This window comes from Microtus pennsylvanicus, chromosome 14 (assembly GCF_037038515.1).
Source record: "Microtus pennsylvanicus isolate mMicPen1 chromosome 14, mMicPen1.hap1, whole genome shotgun sequence".
NCBI lineage: Eukaryota > Metazoa > Chordata > Mammalia > Rodentia > Cricetidae > Microtus > Microtus pennsylvanicus.
Window position 1 is genome coordinate 46036231 of NC_134592.1, and position 17216 is coordinate 46053446.

General features: G+C 39.5%; 1 non-coding gene across 1 annotated transcript; it reads left to right on the forward strand.

Moving 5' to 3' along the window:
- Positions 1-15643: 15643 nt before the first annotated feature.
- On the forward strand, positions 15644-15750 carry LOC142835437 (U6 spliceosomal RNA). Its single transcript, XR_012907864.1, has one exon. It is a non-coding gene; the product is annotated as a U6 spliceosomal RNA (small nuclear RNA).
- The last annotated feature ends 1466 nt before the right edge of the window (positions 15751-17216 follow it).

Below are 17216 nucleotides of genomic sequence, written 5' to 3' on the forward strand. Positions count from 1 at the left end.
CAGTGAAGGGGGAAAGATCTTTTGAGAGCTAAAGAAGAGAGAATAATTGATGGTTCCATTTTGGCTTAATGTTATTTCTGGATCTCTTTTATAATGTGTTATTTACTACATAGCTTATGGCTGACAGAAAATAAACAGCATTTGCAATATAATGTCTTTAGCTCTGCCGTGCACTTGCTCATCCCACTTGCCTGTCAAGTTAGAACTCCAGCCAACATCTGTCAAAGTCTCCTGTGATGGCGTCTGTTTTTAATAAGCCTGGCACTATAATTACCTTATTGCAAAGTTAAAGCCAAATGACACTTATGATGAAGGTTTCACGGCTAAACAGTAAAGCCAGTGAAGCATGTGCAAACCAACTGTCAGACAAGAAGGAACTGCTCCAGGATTTGTTTCTTTACTGGTGACGGGGTCACTTCATTTATGTTTGGGGACGATGTCACAGTTAAAGCAAGGAGCAGAGGAGGACTGGGAAAGAGGCTCACTGATACAGTTTTGAGAAGGTTAATGATCAAGAACATCTCTTCACTAACACCTATCTTATGTGCTCACAGAAATATTTTCTAACCTTAAACTTCTGAGGATTAAAATTTTGTCTACCAATTTTATAAATGAGGAAACTGAGGCAGTGAGGATTTTTGAGGTACGTGCTCAAGACCACCCAGCTGGCAAGTGGCAAAACTAGACCGTGAACCTAGTCTAGATTATTCTAAGTCTGGTGAGGGTCTCCCTTATGCCATAGCTGCTGTATACTTGTGAAGGATTTCGTTAAACTTGGCTGAGGCTGTGGTTGGCATGGAAACCAAAGTACAGTTTTTCCTGGCTCCACAGTAGCATCACAGGATACGTTAGTATATGTGGTTATCCTTTGGACTTCATGGCCAAGATCCTTCTCTGTTTTACATTGCCTGAAGTTCTCTGTTTTTGTGACAAGCATAATAAATCATGGATTGCAATATCACTAACCATCGCACCGCACCTCATAGCAGGCCAAAGAAACCCTGAAAATAAATGGATGCTGCCTCTCATCTTTGCACGTGTGGATGATGTGATGGTGACAGAATGGTATTGTGTCTAAAAGGCGTCATTTAGGGTGTGACACAAAAATGAGTTATTGAATTGCTTGACCTCTCTGGAGTCACAGAATACCAAATTTTGGGTATTTTCTCTCTTACTATTTCAAGGCAAATGGATAGTAAGAGGACCAGATTCTTTTCCCCACTTCACAAATAGCTCACACTGCATTAGTTTCAAGAAGTGCCCGGCTGGTGTGTCTCAAAAGAGCCATGTCCCATCGCTGAAGTAATAATCAGACGTTGTAGCATAGGCTTCAAATTAATTTACCAAGTGTGTAGGGTATTTTTATTCCTAAGACAACTGTCAAGAGAGAGTTCTAAAATAATGAAACGATGAAAGCTAAAAATAGCTGTTAAGTGTTAGACTCACAGTCACAGGGGTGTGAAGTTGGTGTAGAAGATAATGGCATCTCTGACTGCAGGAGCTATCATCTGGTGGTATGATGCTACGCTGGCAATGATGGAGACTGCTGAAAGGGAGCTAATGGCATGTGGGTCACATCTAATCATCATCAAGCCTCGTGCTGTATACTAAGGGAACCTAGGGAATCAGCTAACAGGTAGGTGTTGGAGAGAAAGCTGGTCCTTCTTCATTAGGCTCACCATCCCCATCTGTCTTTCTCCTTGTTGTCTTCAAGGTTGGTTGAGGGAGAGACCTTGGTACTGGAATGATCCATGAGTATGGTACAGGACTGATTTTTACTTCATCATAGTAAGCTATGGAGGTGTCTAAGCCTTGATTTTCTGCAGTTGGTATTAGAAGGTGAAGTTCTTAGTATCGCTGTCATCATTTTGACCTTGTGAAGCAACAGATTAGATTCTCTATGATATGCTTGTTATATCTACATATCCTACTCAGAAATGCTGAGGCTTCCTTGTATCCACTGTCTTTTTTAAATTGATTTTATTGAGCTACACATTTTTCTCTCTTCTGCTTCAACCCTCTCCCATGGTCCCCATACTCCCAATTTACTCAGGAGATCTTGTCTTTTTCTACTTTCCATATAGATTAGATCCATGTATGTTTCTCTTAGGGTCCTCATTGTTGTCTAGGTTTTCTGAGATTGTAATTTGTGGGCTGGTTTTCTTTGCTTTATGTTTAAAAACCAATTATGAGTAAGTCCATGTGATAATTGTCTTTCTGGGTCTGGGTTACCTCATGCAATATAATGTTTTCTAGATCAATCTATTTGCCTGCAAATTTCAAGATGTCATTTTTTTCTGCTGTGTAGTACTCCATTGTATAAATGTACCACATTTTCCTTATCCATTCTTTGGCAAAGGGCATTTAGGTGGTTTCCAGGTTCTGGCTATGACAAATAATGCTACTATGAACATAGTTGAGCACATGTCCTTGTGGCATGATTGAGCATCCTTTGGATATATACCCAAAAGTGGTATTACTGGGTCTTGAGGAATGTTGTTTCCTAATTTTCTGAGAAATCGCCACACTGACATCCAAAGGGGCTGTGCCAGCTTGCATTTCTACCAGCAATGCAGGAGTGTTCCCTTTTCCCCACAATCTCTCCAGCATAAATTGTCATCAGTGTTTTTGATCTTGGCCACCCCTACAGGTGTAAGATGGAATCTCAGAATTGTTTTAATTTTCATTTCTCTGATGACTAAGGGCATTGAACATTTCCTTAAGTGTCTTTCAGCCATTTTAGGTTCCTCTGTTAAGAGTTCTTTGTTTAGGGCTGTACTCCATTTTTTATTTGGATTATTTGTTCTTTTGATGACAAATTTCTTGAGTTCTTTGTATATTTTGGAGATTAGACCTCTGTCTGATGTGGGGTTAGTGAAGATCTATTCACATTATATAGGCTGTGATTTTGTCTTGTTGACCATCTCCTTTGCTTACAGAAGCTTTTCAGTTTCAGGAGGTCCCAATTATTAATTGTTTCTCTCAGTGTTTGTGCTGCTGGGATTATATTTAGGAAGTGGTCTCCTGTGCCAATGCTTTCAAGTGTACTTTCCACTTTCTCTTCTATAAGGTTCAGTGTTCCTGGCTTTATGTTGAGGTCTTTGATCCATTTGGACTTGAGTTGTGTGCATCGTGATAGATATAGGTCTATTTTCATTCTTCTGCATTTTGATAGCCAGTTATGCCAGCACCATTTGTTAAATATGCTTTCTTTTTTTCCATTTGATATTTTTTGCTTCTTTGTCAAAAATCAGGTGTTCATAGGTGTGTGGACTAATACCTGTGTCTTCTATTGGTTCCATTGATCCTCCTGTCTGTTCTTATGCCAATACCAGGCTGTTTTCAGTACTGTAGCTCTGTAGTAGAGTTTGAAGTCAGGGATGTAATGCCTTCAGAAGTTCTTTTATTGTACAGGATTGTTTGGGTTATTCTGGTTTTTTTTTGCATTTCTGTATGAAATTGAGTACTATTCTTTCAAGGTCTATGAAGGATTTTGCTGAGATTTTGCTTGGCATTGCATTGAATCTGTAGACTGCTTTTGTTAAGATTGTCATTTTTACTGTTAATTCTACCTATGCAAGAGCATGGGAGATCTTTCCACTTTCTGGTTTATTCTTTAATTTCTTTTTTCAAAGATTTAAGGTTCTTGTCATACAAGTCTTCCACTTGTTTGATTAGAGTTACTCTGAGATATTTTATGCTATTTGTGGCTATTGTGAAGGGTGATGTTTCTCTGATTTCTTTCCCAGCCCTTTTATCATCTGTGTACAGGAGGGATACTGATTTTTTTGAGTTAATATTGTATTTTGCTACATTACTGAAAGTGTTAATGAGTTGTAGAATTTTTGGGATCGCTTATGTAAACTATCATATCATCAACAAACAGTGAGAGTTTGACTTCTTTTCTGATTTGAATCCTCTTGATCTCCTTTTATTGTCTTATTGCTCTAGCTAGGACCTCAAGAACTATATTGAATAGATATGGAAAGAGTGGACAACCTTGTTGTAGTACGAGCGGCGGGGCTGTGTCCCCGGCACCCGGCCGCCCACATGGCTAGCTCTAGCTTATGCCCCGAAATAATTACACGGAAACTGTATTCTTTTAAACACTGCCTGACCCATTAGTTTCAGTTTCTTATTGGCTAGCTCTTACATATTGATCTAACCCATTTCTATTAATCTGTGTAGCCCACGAGCTGGCTTACCAGGAATGATCTTAACCTGCGTCTGTCTGGAGTGGGAGAATCATGGCGACTCTCCGACTCAGCTTCTTTCTCCCAGCATTTTGTTCTGTTTTCTCTGCCTACCTAAGGGTTGGCCTATCAAATGGGTCTAGGCAGTTTCTTTATTAATAAAAAATCACTCCCACATCACAACCTTGTCTTGTTCCTGATTTCAGTGGGATTGCTTTGAGTTTCTCTCCATTTAGTTTGATGTTGGCTGTTGGCTTGCTATATATTGCCTTTATTATGTTTAGCTATGTTCCTTGTATCCCTGCTTTCTTCAGGACCTTTATCATGAAGGGATGTTGTATTTTCTCAAAAGCTTTTTCAGCATCTAATGAGTTGATCATATAGTTTTTATTTTTCAGTTTATATGGTGAATTACATTGACATATTTTTGTATTTTGAATCATCCCTGCATCTCTGAGATGAAGCCGACTTGATCATGGTGGATGATGGTTATAATGTGTTCTTGGATGCAGTTTGCCAGTATTTTATTTTTGCATCAATGTTCATGAGTGAGATTGGTCTGTACTTCTGTTTCTTAGTATTGTCTTCATGTGGTTTGAGTATCAGGGTAATTGTAGCCTCATTAAAAGAGTTTGGCAATGTTCCTTCTTTTTCTATTGTGGTATCAACTGTCTTTAGACCTGGGCATTTCTCATGTTCCCACTTACCTCTACTGATGTATGACTCTTTTATAGTTTTATCCATGCTCATATCCAGAGCAAATATACAATTGATGTGTGCAAGGTCAATTTAGTTTAGAAGGAGACACTGGGTGTGTGCTCTGCCCAGTGCCAGTACAGTGGACTCATTTGATCTATGTCTAGTATTACCTAGATCCTAAAAGAACATAATAATGTTTATTATGTAATTTCAAGCATCTATCCTGACTGTAATGAGAAGCCAGTGATAGTGGCATTTATGCAGAAGTAGTGTGCACAATAATCCATTTAACTATTCTAGAGACAGGATTGAAAAAAAACTATGAATTTGGATCATTTTAGCAAAGCTTCTTGGAGCAGTGAAGGTCAATGCCATGGGCTGCAGAATGGCACAAGTGGCTGGATCATCTTAGTCATGGTGAAGGAAATGCATGAACAAAGTGGTGGCCTCCTACTAAGGCTCAGTTTTCAAACTGTAATCATTTTGAGTCTGTAAATGCTACTGATTAGATCACAGGGAACATTTATTACCTCCAGACCAAGGCAAACTTCAAATACGCGGATACCATTTTTAGTGCTGTGTTAAATAGTCAGTGTACACAATGATGGGTTTATTATGATATTTTTATTTATGTGTAGCAAATACTTTGCTTCTCTTCACTCCCTATTTATCTATGTTGTCTTCTTCCCTCTCCTGTTCTTCTTCCTCATCTCAAAGAGCTCCTCCTCTACTTTTATATGCTTATTATACAACTAGATTTGAAGGGTTTGCATATATAATTACAAAGTATACAATTATATACTTAAAATAATATATATATATTATATGTTAATATTTCTGATTCATGTCAACATATATTAAATCTAGACCCAATATATAAGAGAAAACATGTGACTTTTGTCTTTTTGAACCTATCTTATTTTTCTTACCATGATGTTCTTTAGTTTCATCTATGTCCCTGCAAATGTCATAATTTTATTCTTTATGTCATAAGAAAACTTCTTGTGGATATACATACATGCCATGTTTTCCTTATGCATTCATCTGTTTATGGGCATTTAGGCTAATTCCATAAGCTGAACGTCATGACTAACATTACAGTAAACACGAGTGTGTACAGGCATAGATTCTTTTGGGTGTATATACAGAGGTAGTATTACTGCATCATATGTTATTGGTTTTTAGTTTCTTGATGAAACTCCATACTGATTTCCATTGAGACTCCTCTAATTTGCACATAAGTAGTGTATAAGTGTATGTGTAAATGCTGTAGCTTCCTTGGCAGCATTTGTTATTTTTATTATTTTTAAATTTATTTATTATGTGTACAGTCTTTTGCTTTCAGCACCAGAAGAGGGCCCCAGATCTCATTACAGATGGTTGTGAGCCACCATGTGCTTGCTGGGAATTGAACTCAGGACCTTTGGAAGAGCAGCCAGTGCTCTTAACCTCTGAGCCATCTCTCCAGCCCCAGTATTTGTTTTTTTTTTTTGTTTTGACTAATGTTTTTCAAAATATGCCCTTGTATATAACCATATTAGAACCATGTGGGACACTTGAAAGTACCCCTTTCTGGATCCTCTCCTTGTCCCTTTTGGATATGAATCCCTAAGAGTATGGCCTAGGAATCTGCATTTTAAATACTCTTCATGTGGGATTCTTATACTCATTGAAATGTGAGAATTGGCAGTATAAAACAAGCTGGAAGCTAACATATACCTGTGATACAAATCCCCTACAGAAATGTTTTCATTTAAAGATGGTTGTTTTGGAGAAACAGATTTTCTTGCACATATGAATTGTCAATAAAAGATAGTAAGTAGCTATTTCAGTCAGAGCCACATGGAATGAGGTTCATGGTTTAGACCACAGCTTAGCACATATGGGTATTAAACTGGATATATTCACTTATAAAGAACCTGGATCACGCTAATAGTGTTACAAGAGTAACACGTAAATTTGACCACTGCTTATTAGCTCTGGGTAGAGGTTGTGGCTTATTGAAGAGTCAGGACCACTATATTGCAGAGTCCACAGGAACAAGGTTGAGTGACTCAGTTAATAAAGAGTTATCGAACTAGTCTGCAATTGTATTTTGGCTTATTTTTCTCACTAGAGTGAACACTGAGCATTTTGTTCCCAGCGTCTCCCTCATGACCATAGTTCCCACTGTAAAGTCAGCACTTGCTACATACCTTGTAAACGAACAGGTGAATCTTGGGTTCTGAACCACGAACGTCTGAAGATCTTAAGGTGTATTTTCGCTGACAAGGCCAGTAAGATGGATCACTCTTGTTCGCACCCAAGATAACTGTGCTTATTAAAAGAGTATTCTTTCCTGGGCATTTGTAAAAATGGTGATATGTTCTTATGTAAAGATCTCTCTCTTCTCTGTGGTGCTTAGTCTTTTTTATTTTCCTGCTTCAAGTTTGAGAACCATCTTACAATGTCAAAATGCAGTGCGAGTAGCTAACCCTTCACTGACTTGCTCCATCGGTCGCATTTTCATTGATCCCTAGTGTTAACCCTGACTGCCTGACTCCATTTGAGGACTTTTGAAATATAATTCAAATAAACATACCTTTGAGGGTGGATTTTTCTTTTTTCACCCCAGAGAATGGAAACTTTCTGGCCTCTCTGACATTCTAGGGTATTTCTTCTATATCAAGCTATAAGACTTTGTCTGTGGCATATTTTTAATGGGAAACTATTTGTATATTGGTTTTGAAATGGGATTCACTAATGCTAGGCCTATAGGCACAGTGTGCACAGTTACGTCAAGGTAAGCCAAGACTTGAATTGTACAAAATAAAAAAATATATTTTATAGCAAACATACATGCATTTTTATTATATATAAGGGGATGCTTTCTTAGTATGAAATAGTCTGTGAAACACCCTTAAAATGATGGGTTATCTCATTTGCTTCTGTGGAACAAGGTATCTTTCCATATAATTAAATTGATTTCATGACGTTTCCATTTGCTAGAACTCTTAGGATCCCCCTCACCTTCAGTAAACATGGTGTGACTTTTTACCTCCTTCCTGAATGCAAACTTCTCTTTTGAACCATCTCATTAATATTTTATATTGAAAACACAGGCACTATTGTCTGACTTCACCATTTGCCTCTTCTTAGTCTAAGTCTCTAAAGGGACTTGGAAAAAAACAACAAAAAACAAAAGAAAATAACTGGAAGAGGAACTTCTAAGAAAGGATAACTTTAATAAAAAGTTTAATCGATGAGAAAGGGATAACCATTAAGCATGTCAGATTCAGAAGAAGATTCAAAAAAATAGTGAATTTCTACATCCCCTTTTCCCTCTTTGACTAGCAGAAACTTCTTTTGCCCCCTTTAATAACAGCAATGTCTCACCAGCTTATGATTTCCAGTTGTTTGAGCTACAGGACAGGAAACTGTGTTTAAATATAATTATTTTAGGTTAAGGCATAGATGTTCTCTAAGGTTGTTTAATATAAAGTGGTAAAATATCTTGTCAGAGTGAAATAGAACCAGATTAAATCCACTTACTCAATGGCAAAAGGGTTAGCTTCAGAGACCAGGACAGGTAGCTTTTTATCAAAATAATGTGTGAAAAAAGTAAATGACTTCTCAATACCCTTAATCTACTTCATAATAAATGAAAAAAAAAGCTTTTTGTAGATTTCTGTTGGAAATTTTTTCCCTTGCTTATTGTTTCTTCCTTTGACTGTAACTCAGCTAATCAAAATCATAAAAGTCCAAATTTAAAATTTAGGTATACATAATATGCCAGGCTGGAAGTGATGGATGAATTTGCAAAAAGGAAAATTTGTCTCTACAACAGAATTAATGGCATTTACCTTCCCCAGTTTTTTATTATTAGATTTTCCTTTCTAGATGTTATACAGCAAATTGTTACGTGCCTTTGTCAGTGGGTGACTGTTTCATATATTTGCACTGAAAACATACCTAATGTAGCGTGTCAGGAAGCATTGATTAAAAAGTCATCCACAACTATTAGTGACTCTTTTTGGTGAGAGGGGAGGGAGGAGAGTGTGAAGACATTGTCAGGTGTATTAAGAGCCGTGTGTGTGTGTGTGTGTGTGTGTGTGTGCGTGTGTGCGTGTATGTGTGTTACTATTTATTTCTTGGTAGGTGATTGTAATTACAGGGAACATAGAAATGCCTTCATGAATGTCTCAGCTGACTAAGCAGCGGCTATTTCTCAGGCTCTGGAGGCTTACCTTAGTAGTAGCTTCATGTGCGTGGTGTAGAGCGGTGAGGAGTACTTAGGCTGAAGTGAATGAAAAGGGCTGAAACCCAGCTGTGCCCACTCAGAAATGCTCTCAAAGTTTGGGAGATGAGACAATAAGAATCTTGGTGCTTTCCTGAAAAAAAAAAACTTGCTATACAGTATATCCCCAGGAAAAAAAATTATTAAAATTTTTATTAGTTTTTTTTAAAAGTTTTGATCATGTTCATTCCCCTTCTAACTCTTCCCAGATCCACGCCAGTTTGTGTCTTCTTTTATTTTTTTTTAACTTAACAAGACAAATTCATGCTATCCAAATATTCTTGGATGTATGGCCTGCTGGGGAGTGATTGGCTTCCTTAGGACTACATCTTATAGAAATCTGTCTCTCTGTCTTCCAGAAGCAGCTAATCATTTCCAAAAGCTTCACAGCCAGAGGTGGAATTGTACGCCCCACTTCCATCTCCTTACGGGGTCTGACTTGGTCTTGCCCAGGGTGTGTACATGCTGTCCAAAGCACTGTGAGCTCATATGTGTAGCTTCCTTGCTGTATGAAAAAGACACTGATTCCTTGTAGTTTCTCACTGCCTTTGGCTTGCATTCTTTCTCCTCCTCTTCTGCAATGATCTCTAGCCTTAGGAGCAGGGGCTGAGGCATATATGTTTCATTTAGGACTGAACACTTTGCAGTGTCTTATTCTGTACATCCTGGCATGTTGTGGGTCTCTGTATTAATCACCATCTATTACAACAGAAGTTGCTCAGGTGAGGGTTGATAGATGAAATCATCCATAGGTAGAATAAGTCATTAGGAGTCTGTTTAATGCTATGCCCATTTATTAAAATAGTAGTAATAGGTTCTCCTCTAGGGCTTATGTCTAAAAAGAGGAGAAAAGTCATCATCAAACACTCATCTGTGACCCCTGGGAGCTACAGTAATGACTGACCTGCCCAGACATGCTTCCTGATGCAGTAGTGGCATGAACAATGGGGAGTAACCAACCACTTTCTGAGCAGATCCAAGTCTCACCCCCACAAGATGAAACTCATCCCTGGCAGTGTTATCAGGTCAAAACCTGTAGCTAGATAGGTCATGGGTTCTAGACAATGTTTCTGATCATCTCTGTGAAAGGACCTTTTCAGTAATGGGACTATTGCAAAAGAAATGAAAAAGCATCACGTAATGAGGAAAATCTGGAGTTGGAATTTAACTGTATCTTGACAGAACACATCTTGTTACTTGGAAAGATTGTTCAATTTGCTAAATGCCAGTGCTCATTCACTTGACAGAAAAGTGATTAATGATTAATGCTAAGGCTAGGTCAGTACTTACATCTAAATAAAGTTGACTTTTCTTGAGACTGCTTTTAAATCTATATTTCTGAATAGCTAAAAAGGCAAGTTCTTGCCCCAGTTATAAAAAATTAATGGGACCCATACAGTTAATTTCTGATCGTGTGGCCCATAAGTGAAATTGCTTGACATTTCTGCCATGGAAATTCAGAGAAAAGAGCAGTTAAATATTCTTTGAGAAATCTCAGAGACTTAATGAGATAGATAGGTGGGGTCTCCAAATTTGGACACTCTTCTGGGTAACTGAGAGGACACAGCTGTAGCTGGGGAAGAGAACAGTAGAGGAAAAGCATGGGGATGGACTGCGTGTGAGTTGTTCCACACAAGTTGGTAAATAGCTTTGTAGAAAGAGGGGTTCCAGCAAGCGCAAAGACTGAAGGATTCCAAAACCTTACCAGACACTTTGTATACAGAAGAGAGAGAGAGAGAGAGAACAAGAGAGACAGAGAGAAAGAGAGAGACAGAGAGAGAGAGAGGCAAAGAGAGAGATGGAGGGAGGGAAACAGAGACAGTGAGAGAGAGAGTGAGGGAGGGAGGAAGGGAGAAAGGGAGGGGGAGAGATAAGTCACATTGTAAATGTTGAGGACAGGATGGGACATGAATAGTGTCCTGGTTGATGTTGGAGCAGATGGAGAGAGGTAGAAATCAGTTTTATTATAGGAATAAATAACTAATTAATGACCTGCTGGACATCTGTACAGCTTTAGCTCTATTGTCTTTCACTCAGCTGATACACATGGGAGCTCTTGACCCCTTTGCATCTACCTTGATCTCACTCCTCTCTTGTAGGAGAACCTCTGGAATGTGCCTGTGGATAACCCCTAGTGCAAACCCAAACCTTGGCAGCCATCTCTATACTACCCCAAAACAGATGTACTATGGTCATGAGCTAGAATTATGTATAGGGTCAGTATTACTGTCATTGAAATAGATCTAGGAAAAGCTTACTCCCAGATCAGAAAAATTTGGGTGAGAAGGTTAATGTCTAGATGGGAAGACACATTCTGTGGGGTCAACATCTAAGGTTCATGACCTGCTCATCCTATGCGAGAGCCTTGGTATAGAGTCAGATCAGGATCTTCTAGACAGGGACCTAAGAAAAACAACCAAGGTAACTAGCAATCTTAAGGCATGAACATCTTGACCTGCTTTTTTTCTTCTCATAATTAACTTCACACAATTTTGGAACATCTTTTTGGAATTAGTTTGGAGGAGTGCTTGAGTGAGTAAAACCTTATTTTACTGAGCTTTCCACGTACTTCCTTCTGATTTCAAGGAAGAGACGGAGTCAAATTCTGACAGTTTCCCATCTATGCCTTTAATAATTTTCATTCATTTATTTAGGAGTATATTGAGAACTTTTTTGTAGGCACCAAGAGGAGATCCTACAACTTTATTCTGACTTATTGTGTATTTGTGTGTGTGTATGTGTGTGTGTGTGTCTAAGCGTGTTTGTGATGTGAGTATGTGATGTGGGAGTGTCATATATCAATCTGTTGATTTCATTGTTTAAGCAATAAAGAAACTGCTAGGCCCATTTGATAGGCCCACCCTTAGGTGGGTGGAGTAAACAGAAGGGAAGGCTGGGAGGAAGAGGAAGTGAGGTCAGACTCCGCAGCTCTGCTCTCCGGAGCAGACGCAGGAGATGCCATGCTACCTGCTCCAGGGAAGACGCACACCATGCCCCAGCTCCGACCCAGGATGGACTTAGGCTAGAATCTTCCCGGTAAGCGCACCTAGGGGCGCTACATAGATGATTAGAAATGGGCCAGAGCAGTGTTTAAAAGAATACAGTGTCCGTGTAATTATTTGGGGCATAAGCTAGCCGAGCCAGGCGGCTGGGGGTTTGGGGACGCAACCCTGCCGCCACCCTTATTACTACAAATGACGCCCAGACGTGTGGCTAACTAAACCCACTTAAAAAACCTGAGAAGGCTTAAAAATAAGGGAGAGAGAGTTTAACACAGATTTTTGCTGTTTGTTGGTGGCGTGATGTAGAGAGATTTCCTGATTCGGCAACAGCAGCAGAAAAAACGCTGTGTCATTTCAAAGCGTGGCTTCCTGGGGCTGTGCCGCCAGTGCAAACTCTGGCTTTATGTTTGTGTTCCCGCTTGGGATCGGAAGGAGAGTGCTCTGAGAAGGTGCGATGACTCAGAGCTTCCCGCCTGCTCCTGGGCAGAAGGCAGAATCAGGCTTAGGCAGGCGGAAGAGCATGGCGGATTCCTGCCGCCATACAGAGACGTGTTTTTAGACTGCGCAGTGCTCTGCCTGTCAGATTTGGATGTTACTTGGATGAAAAGAATTTCTGTGCTGCACGCTCAGTCTCAGAATTAAAGTGCTGAGTGCCGCTCCTACCTGGTAGCCCCAAGAGGCTTCCTGACTCAGCTTCAGCTGCAAAACCCTGCGGCTCATTAAGAGGTCCTGCCACAAAACACTTAAACAGTGTTGATGAAAAGCTGAACACATGCTTTTCGGTTTTCAGCCGTAGCAGGAAAAAAGCTGTGCCGTTTAAAAATGCCGGCTTTCTGGGCTGTCCTGCCAGGGCAAACTCTGACTGTTTGAGGCAGGAGGGCCGGCTACCGAGAGAGGATTTGAGTGTTGTCTGTTGTAGCTCGCTGGCTGGCAGGGACCTTGCAGCCTGTACCTCAGCCATGAGGCTGGAAAGCTAAGGAATGGACTGGATCTAGCTGGCAAAGCCACGCCTTTAGTCCTACTGATATTGCTTGGTAAATTAAAGGCTTTTGTGGTCAAAAAACAGAGAGATATACAGTAAAGAGAGATTCAAAGACAAAGAAAATTTCTAAATGGTTTACTGTGTGTTAAAAATATATGCAAGCTGAAAGTTAAAGTTCTTAAAGCAAAAAACAAAAAAAGGAAGAGAGTTGTTGTGTGTCTTAGTACACACCTTTAATCCCAACACTTGGGAGGCAGAGGGAGATAGACCTCTGTGACTTCAAGGTGTGGTAGCACACACCTTTAATCCCAGTGCCTAAAAGGCAGAGACAAACAGATCTCTGTGAGTTCAAGGTGTAGTACCAAACACCTTTAATCCCAATGCCTGGGAGGCAGAGACAGGCGGATCTCTGAGAGTTCAAAGACAGCCTGGTCTACAGATACATGCTCAAAAAGCAAAAAGTTAACCTAGGAATGTCACAGCTTAGATTCTTAAGCGCCTAGTGATTTAAAGGCGCAAATCAAAAGTGCTCCTGAATAGTAAAAAATTGCAGATTCACAATAGGACAGATTCAGACCGCTAAACGAGTCACACTGTTGGATGAATGTACGTTGGCTTGGGAGAGAGAAGAAAAAGAATATAGAGAATAAAGTTAATGGTTAAAAAAAAAAAGTAAAAGTAAAGTCTTTAAAGAGACAGAATAAAGTAAAGTGATAGAGTAAAACTAAGCCGCGTAAAAATGAAAATTTCACAAAGAGTCTGGATTATGTACATTGTGTTTTCTTTAAAATTTTTGACTGTGAAGGAGCTAAGTACAGAGAGATATTTCATTATATTGGCTGCCAAGCTAAACCAGAATGGATATAAGGGTATTACAATTTCAGAATTTGGGTCTAAGGATATGATGCTTTGGAGAGAGTCTTCTTTTGTTTTCACAGAGGATGAGACTCTATGGATTTCTTCTATTCCGATTTGGTATGATGGACCACGTCCTCCTGAAGGGTTGCTGTGAACATCTTCAGAAAATTGCTTTGCTCAACTGCCAACTGAGATAAACCTGGCACACAGGTTACACCCTAAATAATCTGATTAACGACGCCCCCATTCAGCAGGAAGCAGTTTGGAGAGAAAAAACTGCGCCCATGTTCCCAAATATAGTTTATAAATGTTCTTTTACATTTAAAGGGGGAAATGATATAGGTATGAATAATTTGCATTGGTATGGATTTTAAGGTCAATTTTGTTATATGTATAAATGTTTCTGATGTAACTTTTACTTGATAACTGTTATATGTAATTTTGCTATGTTAAGGTTAAAGCCTTCGTTTTTTTTTTGTTTAAACAGAAAAAGGGGAAGTGATGTGGGAGTGTCATATATCAATCTGTTGATTTCATTGTTTAAGCAATAAAGAAACTGCTAGGCCCATTTGATAGGCCCACCCTTAGGTGGGTGGAGTAAACAGAAGGGAAGGCTGGGAGGAAGAGGAAGTGAGGTCAGACTCCGCAGCTCTGCTCTCCGGAGCAGACGCAGGAGATGCCATGCTACCTGCTCCAGGGAAGACGCACACCATGCCCCAGCTCCGACCCAGGATGGACTTAGGCTAGAATCTTCCCGGTAAGCGCACCTAGGGGCGCTACATAGATGATTAGAAATGGGCCAGAGCAGTGTTTAAAAGAATACAGTGTCCGTGTAATTATTTGGGGCATAAGCTAGCCGAGCCAGGCGGCTGGGGGTTTGGGGACGCAACCCTGCCGCCGCCCCATATTACTACAAGTATGCATGAGTATGGTATGCATGTGGATGTCAGAGGCTAAATTTTGGAATCTCATGAGTATAAATGAGTGCATATTCAGCAGGCAATGAATGCAGATCAGGTAGAGACCTTGGGAGCCCTTTGGAGGTCTTTAATACCATGCCATAGCAACCCTGGAAAAGCTGATGCAAAGATGTCAGGGTTGCACAGCCCCCTTTGCATATTTAAAGGACTTCTCTTCTTTCTTTGTGGAGAACATCTTAGAAGGGGACAAAACACATGGGGAAACTAGATGAAGTCATTATAGGAAGGATGGAGATTGCTTGGCAAGAGGCAATGCCATCTGAGATAGGAAGTGGATTAATTTTTAAAGTAGAGGCAAAGTATTCAGATCTGAAGGTGGAGAGTCCCGAGATGATTCTCAAAGTTCATTCCCAGGAATTCATTGCCAGCACTTAATGGTTGGTACACCAGAATTATCTACAGATTATTAAAGGGAAGCAGCTGAAGGGAAAAACACAAAAATGCCTCAGACTGTATGATCCAGAGGCCAGGGAAATGAAAGAATAAAATGGGGGGTAGGCAGAATGGCTCCGCGGGTAAAGGTTCTCACTGCCAAGACTGACATTCCATCCTTGGGACCTATGTGGTAGAAGGAGAGAATCAACTCCTTCAAATTGTCCTCTAAAGTCAGCACACATTCTGTGGCACATGCCACATAAAGACAGAAAGTCCATGTGCTCGCTTCAGAAGCACATATACTAAAATTGAAACGATACAGAGAAGATTAGCACGGCCCCTGCGCAAGGATAACATGCAAATTCGTGAAGCGTTATAAAAAAACAGAAAAGTCCTTTGCATTTATCATTGATATTATTGATAATCTTAGCAAATGTTGTTTGAATAAAGCAATGGAAGAAGGACCCAAAATTACCTAAGGAAGAAAAACGAAAGAAGGGCTGGTACACAGCTCAGTGGTAGAGAACCCATTAAAGCATGAGACATCCTGGATTCTATTCTCGGTACTATGTGTATATAGATAACTCTAGAAATTTGGTTAGGAAATAGAAATCAAGATGAAGATCTATATATGTGTCTTTTTATAAAAAAAATGAGAGTGATTTCAGAATGTTTAATCTCTATGGAGAAAGTCTTAGGAGGGAAGGAAAAGTTGATTATATTTTGAGGGAAACCTTCCCTTCCTTTAGTTTTTGCCCAGAGTCACTGTTTCACAAGAAGTTTCTGTTCTCTGGGAAATTTGGGGGCAAGAATTTGAAAACTCTGTAGCAAAAGCAACTGGGATTTTGCAGGGACAGAAAAAAAAAAAAACCCCGCCAAGGAGAGGAGTGACAGCTCCCGTAATTGAAGGGCTGATTTAAGATTCAAGCGTTTCATTGTTTGCAACCACAGCAGAGCTTGCGATTATGCTGAGTGGGGATGTGACTTATAGAGACCAATTTCATCAAGTCTTTCATTCCTTGGGGTCCCTGGAACAGTGTTACTCTGAGTATCTGTGCTGGTTTCCGAAGCTTGACTTACCCCATTGAAACCACAGGAAGAATGCTATTTGATTTATGAAAGGAGTTACCCAGCCGTTCACCTAATTTTGAAACAGTGACAGGAATTGGAGGAAAGAAAAAGGATATTGAACCAGAACTGTACAACTTGCAAGTTATCAAGATGCCTAAGGAAGACAAAGATTTTTTAATATTCTCAGCCATAATTCATTCAAATGAAGTTAAGAAGTCAGTTTTCAAGACAATGCAAACTTGCTAATGCAGATAAACTTTAAGGGCTGGATAGCTCTTTAAAAGTTTGGAGTGTAGTGTACAAGGGAAGCTAGGGTAACTCTTTAAAGTAGTTAAAAAGGATGAGTTTCTTTTAAATACATGAAGTTACTCTATTAAAGTAAAGCATTAGCACATCAATTTAATAAACTGGAATCCAGTTATTTGCACAGAAGAAGACAATTATGAAGAGCTCAATCCCTCACACATTTGGGCTTTTCCAAGTCAATTTAACATGTATCTTATCCTATTGGTCAATTTACATAATAAGATTTAATTTAATACTATAAAAGTGGACTTTACCGAAGAATGAAGCACGGTAGCCAGGAAAACTAAATACTGCTTTAAGAAGACATATATAATATCCCAGAGTATGAGAACAAACACTAAGTTATGTTCTTGACCTTCATTTTGAAAGAGCAAGATGTGCTCCCCATAAAGTTCATATCTTTGTATAATTTTGTGTCATGTGATTATAAATATGGTATGTTTTTATTATTGTGGCAGTTTGAATGTAATTGGT